Source organism: Hemicordylus capensis, chromosome 2 (genome assembly GCF_027244095.1).
Source record: "Hemicordylus capensis ecotype Gifberg chromosome 2, rHemCap1.1.pri, whole genome shotgun sequence".
Lineage (NCBI taxonomy): Eukaryota > Metazoa > Chordata > Lepidosauria > Squamata > Cordylidae > Hemicordylus > Hemicordylus capensis.
In genome coordinates this window covers 150,359,163-150,370,842 of record NC_069658.1, presented here as the reverse complement: position 1 = coordinate 150,370,842, position 11,680 = coordinate 150,359,163, and the positions used below count along the sequence as shown (strand labels likewise).

The window sequence follows — 11,680 nt, the reverse complement described above, 5'->3', positions numbered from 1 at the left end:
GAACAACTGAGGTGAGAAGAAAGATGCATATTTTCAAATACTCAGCCAAGGCAGCATGTGGCAAATGTAATTATTTATTTAATAAATTAACATTTGCTATATAACAACTTCTTCTTCTTCTTCTTCTTCTTCTTCTTCTTCTTCTTCTTCTTCTTCGCAAAGTAATAAAAGGTGGTTTTGATTGCAATGAGTGCAAAATAAAGTAGCTCAGCTCCGGCAACAATGACTGTTCTGCTGCCTCTTTTTTTCTGACTGGAACATCCTCCATTTGGTTGTTCAGAGAAGTGCCTTTTCTTATCATGGTTTGTAAAGAAAATGGGCCTGACACTCTTTCTGTCTTACAAGCAGTTTGATGGTTCTATGACTGAAGTCCAGAATTTCTTTGATCTTCTGCTTCTCGATGGACAGCATTGCCAAGCTATTAAGTCTTTGCCCCCAGATCCCCAAAGGAAGACACAACACACATGTATGGATGAAAACTAGGGCCACTTTATTAACTATAAACTATGCAGAGATCTGCAACAGGTATAACTATAACCTCCATAAACTAGAGTGTGGGCAACTCCAATCCCCTTAACAGGTAGGCACAGAGTCCTAGCGAGGGCTGAGCTCCTCTCACTATTGGGCAAAGCAGCCAGGCTTGGCAGATGCCATATGAAACCTCAGCATAGCCCCACCAAGCCACACAGTTTACTGTGTCAAGGAGGTAGCCACCAGGGTCAACACCACTGTTCCCTCCAACATAGATCCCCAGATGTTGTGGACTACAACTCCCATAATCCCAAAGCAAAAGCTATTGTAGCTTGGGATTCTGGGAGTTGTAGTCAACATCTGGGAATCCCTGTTAGAGGAAACACTGGTCAGCACCCCTCCAGCCCCAAAGCTCTGAGTGGGTCAGCTGAACAGTGCCCTAAAAGTGGTTCATTCCCAGACACTCCTGGGACACAAAACCCTGAAAGGATGTTCCATGAAACCATCTCTATCTGAAAGGTCCTATGGCTGAGCATCAATCAAGGTCTTAACCTCCAAAGCCCACACTCACCTGCCAAAGTGACCACTTAACCTGCAACCAGACTCCCACCCCTAAAAAGGGGGTTATTCCCTTTAAAATACAGTCAGTGAGGAGTAGGCGAAAAAATCTCCACACAAAGCCAATCAGGTGAAGACCAAAAATTCCTACTCGGCCCATAAGCGACCAGCTAATCTCTCACTGAACTAGGGAGGATGGGCGGGAGCCGCAAAGCCTGCAAAGTTGGAGGAGGGAAGAATGTGTGCCGCATAAGTAGCAGCAGCGCCACACTGACCCCATTGGCCATCCCATGCATGTAGCCGCTTCTCACAGAGGACAGCTACATGGGAGCCATGTCCTCCTGGTCAGGGCTGATTTGGATTGATCTTGGACTGTACCACCTTTCCGGAAGGTCTGTCTGGTTCACGATCAAACCATCGAACCAGCCTGGTTCACAGCAGACCAGTTTGCTATTGAACCATTCGTACACACCTGTCAGGATCCCAACATCTCTAGGCCCCACCTCCCGTGTCCAAAGGGTTCCGGTGGGAACGTTCCCAACCAGGGCAGGAACGTTCCCAACCAGGGCGGGAACGCTGCGCCCTCAGATGGGTCCCAACCCCCACCTGCTGAGACCGGCAGGCCCTACTGGCTCCCGTGGTCGGGTGACCTAGTGTCACCCGACACTGACGTGGTCTAATGGGACGTTGTTAGCATATTGCAAGATCACACTCCAAACTCTCGTGAGATCACTAGTGAGATCGCCAGGTCTCACGAGAGTTGCTGTGAGATTTCAGGGTTATATAAAATGGCCTGGCCCGTGATGAGGGGCAGACGGCTGAGAGCTGTCAAGAGGCAGACAGCTCTGGGAAGTCAAGTCTCCGGCAGGTGACAGAGGCAAAGGAATGCCTGTGGAGGCATTAGCCTAGGACATTGACAAGACCTCAGGAGTTATGAGGCCAGACCGACTGGCACCCCTAAACAAGGGTAGAATCAATCAGATGGAGACCTTGCACCCCACGAGGCCCAACAACACCCCAATGAAAAGGAACACACTGCATAGCACAGGCAAGACCTGATGGCAACTGCATCTGCTTACCTTACCCAGCTGGGATTTGACACCTAAAACAAACATACACATACACGAGAAGAATGAAAAGGAACTCATTACATAGCACTGGAAAGACCTTCCATGGGCTTCTTACCTTATCCAGCTGGGATTTGTCACCTAAAAGAAACACACACACACACAAAACACACATGAGGGATCAAAAGAAACACACTGCATAGCACTGGGAAGATCTGATGGCAAAATTGCCTCTGCTTACCTTATCCAGCTCGGATTTGCCACCTAAAAGAAACACACACAACACAAAACAACAACAAGGAATGAAAAGGAACACATTGCATAGCACTGGGAAGACCTGATGGCAATTCCCTCTGCTTACCTTAACCAGCTGGGATTCACAACCTAAAACAAACACACACAAACACACACACAAGGAATGTAGAGGAACACAATGATTAGCACTAGGAAGACAGGATGGCAAAATTGCCTCTGCTTACCTTACCCATCTGGGATTTGCCACCTAAAAGAAACAAACACACTCACACACAAATGAGGAATGAAAAGGAAAACATTGCATAGCACTAGGAAGACCAGATGGCAAAATTGCCTCTCCTTACCTTACGCAGCTGAGATTTGCCAACTATAACAAACAAACACACAAATGAGGAATGTAGAGGACTACATTGCATAGCCCGGGAAAGTGTTGGAGATGGACTACCAGTGCATCAACCTTTTGCACCAACTATCCTTATGACCACTAGGGGCATTGGGGGTAGAGATAGTGAGTAAGGGTCTCCCTAGCTGTTCTATAGGTCTCTACTCTATAACCCCTGATAGGACTCTTCAGGTATTTCCTGTTGAGAGTCAGAAAGAATCCTTTCCTTTCCTCTTAGAGAGCAGATGGAAACATCTCTCTCTCTCCCCCACCTATTCATTATGTTGTTCTATAGATTAGGGTTAGGTCTTTCCTATCCAAAGGTGTACTTCACCAATAAATACTTTGTATTTATACTACAAGAATCTCCATGTGTCTTCTCTAAATAGCTGCAACAACTAAACTCTGCAACTACTCTGTAACTGGAATGGGTAGCTTCTTTAGTGCTCTGCTAATTAACTGGGGGATAAAAATTACAACCCCCCAAGAGAAAGAGCTGCTGGCAAGATTGCCTCTGCTCAGAGGTGCACCTAGATAATTTTGGAGCCTGGACCTAAAAGCCTTTGGAGGCCCCCCCCCCTGCAAATTAAACATTTTTAACACATACGTTATTGAGGGCACAAACCACACCACCCAGGACAGACTAAAGATTATTTGGGAGCCCCCAAGGAGTATGGACACCAGGGGCTGCATCCACAAAATCCAGGAGTAAAAGCGCCTCTGCCTCTGCTTACCTTACTCAGCTCAGATATGCCACCTAAAAGAAATGCACACACACACAAACACACAAATGAGGAATGAAAAGGGGCTGGAATGAAATGCGGAATGAAATGAGGAATGAAAAGGGGCATCAAGGAAAGGGCAGGTTTCCTACCTGTAACCGTAGTTCTTCAAGTGGTCTTCTGTGCGTTCACACTTGGGTTTGGCGCCTGCGCAGAGCCACGTTCTGGAACCTTCCAAAGCTTCACCCCCAAAAAGGAAAAAAGAGTGGGAAGACGCACTCTCTCTGTAGGTTGAACCCCACACTACCTCAGTCAAGGAGACCACCGCTCAACAAAAGAGACCAGCTGCTGTGGGGAGGTAGGGCGGGAGTGTGAATGCACAGAAGACCACACGAAGAACTACGGTTACAAGTAGGAAACCTGCCCTTCCTCTTCGTGGTCTCTGTGCATCACACTTGAGATCATAGCGAGCTAGCTTACCTGGCTGGTGGGAGCAGCCTAATGAGAGACTGAGTGAAGTACTGCCATCCCCAAGCACGCCTGATCTCTGGAACGGAGATCCAGCACATAGTGTTGTATGAAGGTAGACGGGTTAGCCCAGGTAGCTGCCCTGCAAATCTCCTCCAATGCAATACCCCGCCAAAAGGCTTCCGATGACGCCACTGCCCTCGTGGAATGGGCCCGAATAGGGCTCGGCAATTGTTTCTTAGCCAGCTGGTAGGCTAGACGTACAGTCTCTGCTACCCAGGATGAAACTCGCTTCTTCCACTGGACAGGATAGCAGCGTCATGCAGATGGCTTCCGTGCTGCTTCCAGGACTTTAAGTACAGAGTCTGAGACGGAGGGGAGCGTCAGATCCTCCAAGCCGTCAGATGGAGGGAGTCTACGTTCAGATGGATCCTGCGGGCCCCCTCCAATGTCAACAGTTCCAGGTATACCAGCAGGTGCACAAAGGTGTGGTTGGCCAGTTGCAGGAGGGAAGTGAACCAGGGTTGCCGCGGCCACCAAGGCGCCACCAGAATCGCATCTGCTCTGTCACTTTTCAGTTTCTCAAGTACCCTTGGAATTAAAGGGAACGGCGGGAATGCGTACACAAAGTCTCTTCCCCAGTGGTGAAGGAACACATCGCCCAGGGATCGCCGGCCTATCCCACCCCTGCTGCAATACTGGACGCACTTCCTGTTGCTCTCCGAGGCGAATAGATCCACCGACGGAGTCCCCCAGCCATGGAACAAGCCTTTCAACACATTCCTCTCTAGAGACCACTCATGAGAGTTTCCCGTCTGTCGGCTAAGAGCATTCGCCAGGGTGTTCGAGACTCCTTCTATGTGCACCGCTGTTGGCCAGATACCTCTGTGTGTGCACCACGCCCAGATCTCAAGTAGCAGAAACAATAACTTGCAAGAGACCGTCCCACCTTGACGGTTTAGGTATGAGCGGGCTGTGGTATTGTCTGTCAAGATGAGTACAGACTGTCCCCAGATCCAGTGGCGGAAGGCCTTTAGTGCTAGGAGGATGGCCATTAACTCCAGGTAGTTTCTGTGTTCGTACTTGAGATGGTGAGGCCAAAGGTCGGCCACTGTGAATTTCCCGAAGTGCGCTCCCCATCCAGATGTGGAAGCGTTAGTTGTTATTGACAATATCGGAGGAGGGCGCTGGAAAGGGACACACACACCCGTCAGATGTGCGGACTTCGTCCACCATTGTACCTATGCCAGTACGCTCCACGGGGCCCACATCTCTGTCGGGGCGATGAAGGTGGGGATTGAAGTTGTCCAGGAACCACATTTGTAGAGGCCTCATGTGAAAGCGTGAGAGTGGCAGAACAGCCGTAGATGAAGCCATGTGCCCAAGTATCTTCTGCACCACCCTGGCCCTGTGACACCTCTTATGGCAGAAACGCAAGACTGCCTCTCTGATGCTCAGCACCCTGTGAGGGACAAGGTATGCACTGCTCTCTCTGGAATCCAACAGTGTGCTGAGGAACTCCACACACTGCAGTGGTCAGAGTTTCGATTTCGTGAAGTTGTCCTCTAAGACCCAGAGACCGAAGCAGCTGAAAGGTGAGCCGCACATGTTCTTTGAGGCCTTTGCAGGAGTTTGCTACCAATAACCAATGGTCGATGAACGGGAAGACCATCACCCCTTGCAGCCGGAGGTGTGCCGCTACCACCGCCATACATTTCGTAAAGACGCACGGTTGATGATTAGCCACCCGGAGCAGTAAGCTGGATGCAGAGTATAGTCTCTTGCCCACGGCATGCAGCGTCCTGCCCTCCCTGTCTGAAGGAGCTGTCAAACGCCGTAGTTTGGACTTCGATTGGGCCGATTCAACTACAACCAAATTTGGTGTGGGGTGTCTGTTGAGGTATTGTGTATCTTGCATTTCAGACATGCCCTCCAGGCATTTGGAAGTGGAGGCAACTGAGGCAGGTTTCTCCCAGGCTACTTTAATTATCTGGGCAATGGTTGGTATCAGGGGAAGGGCTACTATCCCTGTAGCCTGCGGTTGGATCAGCTCAAAGATGGAATCCTGAGCAGTCTGATGTAGCTCCGAAATATCCAACCCGATGGAGGTCGCCAATGCCATGCGCAGGAGCTGCTCTGTGTAACGTTTCAGTTCCGCTAAGGAGGCACCCTCTGGTTGCTCGAATTCCGGCTGTTCCATTGCACTCTCTGTTCCATCCACGTCTGGAGTACCTGGTGGATCCAGCGGTTGCAACCCCAGGTCCTCGACAGGAGTATCAATCTCCACCATCGGTGCTGGCGACGGAAGCGTTGGATCTACTGGCTCTGCAGGCGGAGCCATAGGAGCTGGCAGCATAGGGTCCACAGGCTGGGTCGGGGCTGGAAGCACAGGATCCACAGGCATCGGGGGTGGCAATGGGACCTTGAGTGGAGCGCTTGGGACCGAAGGAGATCGAGGGTCTGCTGGTCTTGCTTTCTTTGGCTTCTTCCCTTGTTTCCTGCTACGCCTCTTAGGGCTAGAATCTGATCTAGGAATCTGATCCCAACATAGAATGGGAGCGTGACCGCTTATGTCCTCTCCTCTTTCCGCCTGGATAATCCCTTAGCCTTTCCTTGTAGAAGGGACCTGACGGAAATCCAAAATAGTTCACCGGCTCCACATCAGTGTAAGGAGCCATCATCCAGTGTGAAGGGTGCCTGTCCCTCTCAAAGTGTGGGGCATAGACCCATCTAGAGAGCAATGGGTGGTAAAACCAATGATAACGTTTCCCATGATGTTTAGATTTGCAGGATGTCTCACTCGAGGAGGATGAGGGGGAACCTGGGTAGCAGGGGTCCAACCCACCTCCTACACAATCTGCCTGAGTAGGCAGGGCTGGCCCAGGTCTGCTTTGCCCTGATTGAGCTCGTGGCTGGTTTTGAGGACGCAAGCCGCACCTTCTCGCCCTGTACCATAACGGGAGGTAAGCCCGGCAGAGGCGGGGGTAATTCCAGTGGAGGCAGCTACAATTGGGTACGGCTGCATGCGCCAGTGCGCTGACCTCAGCAGTAGCGACCGTGGCATTTTGTTGTTCAACAGGCTCAGACTCAGAGAGGGGCTGTCCTTCCATCCGATTTTGAGGTCCCGACCTTGGGCTACCTCCAGCCGCTGCCGAACTTGCTTGAAGGGCCCTTTCCCACATCTCTGCTGTGGCGAGCCTGCTTGGTGAAGCCCTTACAAATTTTACAGGTATCCACCTTATGGGCCTCCCCCAAGCAAGGAAGACACTTTGCGTGCCTGTCCAAGGTGGGGATTTTTGCTGCACAGGCCAAGCAACATTTCAAGGTTACTTTTGGGGCTGCTGCCATAAGCGGCAACGCCCCGCTGGCCACCGAAGCGTGGGGGGTGGGGCGGCGCGAAAGGAATCAAAATGCAAAATGGACGGTCAGATATACTTAGAGAAGAGAGAAACAGATAGAATAAAAGGAGGTTAAAGGAGACAATTGTATAGGAGATACGTTCTGAGGTGAAGGCAGAGGAAAGCTCCAACGTCTTGCCCTAGCGGAGGTCGATGAGGGGGTGAAGCTTTGGAAGGTTCTGGAACGTGGCTCTGCTCAGACGCCTAACCCAAGTGTGATGCACAGAGACCCCAAAGAAGAAAGGGGGGTTTCCTGCAAGGCCTGGCTGGGACTGGACCCAGGCTCCGCTACCAAGGGAGGCAGTAGCAGCTTCCGGATCACCGTGTGGCTGCTGGAGGTGATGGGCCTATTTGCTCCAGATTTCTCCAAGCTGAATATGTGAAGTGAAAGATGAAAGATGAGGGGGAGAAAGATGAGGGGGAGACACACAGCTTATTTCTGGGTCTGTGGTGGGGCCCAGCACTTGGATGGTCAGCGCTATCCTGATGGCCAGAAGAACCCTGGGAAAGAACCATCTCCCTGGACAAGCCAGAAGGACACTCCTGCCCCAGAGGGAAGACGTCCCACCCAGGCTCCCCAAGGTCCAGGTTCCTCCTGGGGAGGGGCTGCAATAATTTGGCATGCTCCACAGCAGCCTCCTGCTTCTTTCTGTGGAGTCTCCCCTCCCCCAGCTGGGAAGGGCTTTCCCCTCAGAAGTCACACCCCCACCTGGTGCATTGACCACACACCTGGCTGCCTTGATCTTCCCCAGAAGGGCTGGTGGGTTGCCCTCCCATGGCGGCTTCCACTTGCTGCTGCTTTCTGCCTGGGGTTACCTCTTGGATCTTTTGACAGGCTTCACCCTTTCTGTTGACGGTCCTGCCCTAGTAGTTTACATAACCTCTGCAGATTTGTTTGGACAAAAGCAAGTCTCACAATTTCAGAGTTGAATAAAGGTATGTTAACCATGAAAGATGAGGGGGAGACAGACGGTATGTGGTTCTTTCCCTCCCGCAGCCTGTCCCCATCTGGTGCCCTCTTCCAACTAGATACTATTCAGGGCCAGTTCAACGATGTGGCCAAAGTGGCACTGGCCAGGGGTGCCGAGGATTAATGGGCTCCGGAGGAGGATGGTGGGCTGGGGAAGGAAAGCGCGTACCTGCTGCTCTCCTTACCACACAGGCTTCGTATCTTGCTGGAATCTTCTGGGTAAAACGTGAGAGGGAGGGAGCTCCTTCACCAGCGCGCACACACACACCTGCTGTGTTTAGCAAGGCTGCGTGGTGTTTAGTGTGGTGTGCTTAAGCACGATCATTCTCCCCCTGACCAGGGATCTCTTCTCAATTTCACTTGTGCTTTGGAAAACTGGGGGATGGGGTGGGGGACACCCGAGGACTCTTTTTAAAGCCTTCCTGCCTAATCAAGCTATTATCTGGTTAAGGACACCTTGACTGATTAATCCAATTAGTTTTCATTGATCGATCAATTAATCAGTAAATCAGTTAGATGTGATTAACTGATTAACATGTGACACGACTAAAAATAAGAGTTTTGAAGGGAGGAAGTCTACTTGCTTCCGTTTTAGCTATTTGTATACTGCTTTTCAACACAAGTTACATAGAAAAGTGAGAAATAAGTAAAGATGGTTCCCTCAGGGACATTTCTTTTTGAGTAGCACACATTCATGCTGCATTTGTGCTTGCACTTATTTGGAAGGGGCTGGCTTCAGAGAGCAACTTTCTTTGAGTAGTGGCACACATTAATTCTGTGTTTTGTTTCTTGCTTGAATTTACTTTGAGGGTTCATTTTTAAAATCCACCTCCGCAGCCCATTCCTTTTCCCTTTCATGTTGGCTCCGTTGTCGTAGCCTTGGTCCCTCATACCACCAATATTAAGATTCCAGGCATGCAGTTGATTGACAACAGTGGCACACAAACCCTCTCCAGTTGCATCATGCACTTCCAGGAAACCTAGGAAATGTTCTTCTATGTCCACAGTGCCTTCTTTGCAGGAAACGAAAGGAATAATAACCATCATCTGCTCAGTGTGACTGACGTCTGGAATGCAGTCCAATATTATAAAATAGTACTTTGCTTTCTTGATTGCAGACAAGATCTTTTCAGTGATGATCTTGCCCAAAATTGCAATAATTTAATTTTGTATGTCTTTGCGCAAATAGTGGTATTTGGATTCCTGTCTCTTTTGCAAGCACATTAATTTTAAAATCTACTATCTAGGTTTACATTATACTGTATTCAGGCGACTTGGACTCCACTGTTTCTGTGGAGTCTGTTAAGGTGGTGGCCAGCAATCCTCCTTGCAGTATTAGATTGGATCAGTTTCAATCTGTGATGCCTGAGGACATGGACTAGCTGCTTGGGGCAGTGCGGCCTACCACTTCTTCTCTGGATCCTTGTCCGACTTGGCTGCTTCTATCTAGCAGGGAAATTGTTGGAGATGATTGATTTGATTGATTGATTGATTAAGTGCTGTCAAGTTGATGTCGACTCTTAGTAACCACATATAGATTCTCTCCAGGATGATCTATCTTCAGAATGGCCTTTAAGGTCTCTCAGTGGTGCATTCATTGTTGTCGTAATCGAGTCCATCCACCTTGCTGCTGGTCGTCCTCTTCTTCTCTTTCCTTCAACCTTTCCCAGCATTATGGACTTCTCAAGGGAGCTGGACTTTGCATAATGTGTCCAAAGTATGATAGTTCGAGCCTGGTCATTTGTGCCTTGAATGAAAATTCTGGATTGATTCGTTCTAGGATCCATTTGTTTGTTTTCCTGGCTGTCCATGGTATCCTCAAAAGTCTTCTCCAACACCAAAGTTCAAAAGCTTCAGTGCTTTCTCTATCTTGCTTCTTCAAAGTCCACCTTTCGCATCCAGAGTGTCACAGGGGAAACCATTTTCCAAACAATTCTAATCTTTGTAGGTGTAGACACATCATGGCATCTAAATATCCTTTCCAAGGCCTTCATTAAAACCCTACCAAGTGCTAGTCTACAGTGTATTTCTTGACTTATGGATCCTTTACTGTTGATGGTCGATCCTAAAAGGCAAAAGCTATCCAACACTGCAATGTCTTCATTGTCAATTCTGAGGCTGGTTGCTGTACCCGTTGCCATTAGTTTAGTCTTCTTTACATTTAGTTGTAGTCCCATTTTTTCACTGTGCTCCTTGACTTTCATTACTAGAGCTTGCAGATCATCCACATTCTCAGCTATCAGAGTGGTGTCATCAGCGTTGCGCAGGTTATTGATGTTTCTTCCTCCAACTTTAAAGCCACGCTCATCTTCTTCCAATCCAGTTTCTCTCCGTATATGTTTGGCATATAAATTGAAAAAAGAGGGAGAAAGTATACAGCCTTGTCTTACTCCTTTGTCAATCTGGAACCACTCTGTTTCACCATGTTCCGTCTGGACTGTGGCTTCCTGTCCTGTGGATAGGTTTCTCATGAGAACAATGAGGTGTTCTGGGACACCCATTTTCCTAAGGATATTCCACAGCTTGACATGGTCAATGCAATCGAAGGCTTTTCTGTAGTCAATAAAGCACATGTTGACTTCTTTCTGGTGTTCTTTGACTTTCTCAATTATCCAGCATGCATCAGCAAAGATGTCTCTTGTTCTTCAGCATTTTCTGAAACCAGCTTGAACATCCAGCATTTCTCTTCCACATAAGGCTCTAATCTGCGTTGAATGTTCCTGAGCATTATTTTGCTAGCATGTGAAATTAAGGATATTGTGCGATGGTTTGTGCAATCTGTTAAGTCTCCTTTCTTTGGTAAGGGTTTGAAGACTGACCTCTTCCAATTTGTTGGCCACTGTGTCATTCTCCAGATTTGCTGGCATAGTTTGGTTAGAGCCTTGACTGATTCTTCTTCTGTTACCTGCCATATTTCTGTAGCCATTCCATCAATTCCTGTAGCCTTCTGACTTGGTAATGACCGGAGTGCTAATCTAACTTCATATTCCCATACTAGAGGTTCTTGCAAGTAGGAATATTTTCTAGAGCAGGGATTCTCAACGTTGGGTCCCCAGATGTTTTTGGACTTCAACTCCCAGAATCCCCAACCAAAGGGCACTGGGACTGGAGATTATGGAGTCAAAAAATATCTGGGGACCCAACATTGAGAATCCCTGTTCTAGAGTATCTTGGATGTTGGCGTCCCTGCTGTACAGATTTTCAGTATACTCCTTCCAACTCTGTTTGATCTTCTCTGAATCAGTTACTATCTGTCCTTTGGCATCTCTTAACATACCAATTCGAGGTTGGAACTTGGAACCTCCCTCTGAGTTCAGAGATCTTTTGGAAAACTTGCCTTATTTTTCCATGTCTATTTCCTTCCTCAAGGTCTTTGCAAATGCCATTGT

At 48.7% G+C, this 11,680-nt stretch overlaps 1 long non-coding RNA gene across 1 annotated transcript; it reads right to left on the bottom strand.

Annotated features, from left to right (window-relative positions):
* Positions 1-467: 467 nt before the first annotated feature.
* On the bottom strand, positions 468-4,942 carry LOC128341910 (uncharacterized). The gene is made up of 2 exons (XR_008314657.1): positions 2,338-4,942; positions 468-2,131 (listed from the first exon to the last, which is right to left on the bottom strand). It is a non-coding gene; the product is annotated as an uncharacterized LOC128341910 (long non-coding RNA).
* Between the last annotated feature and the right edge of the window lie 6,738 nt (positions 4,943-11,680).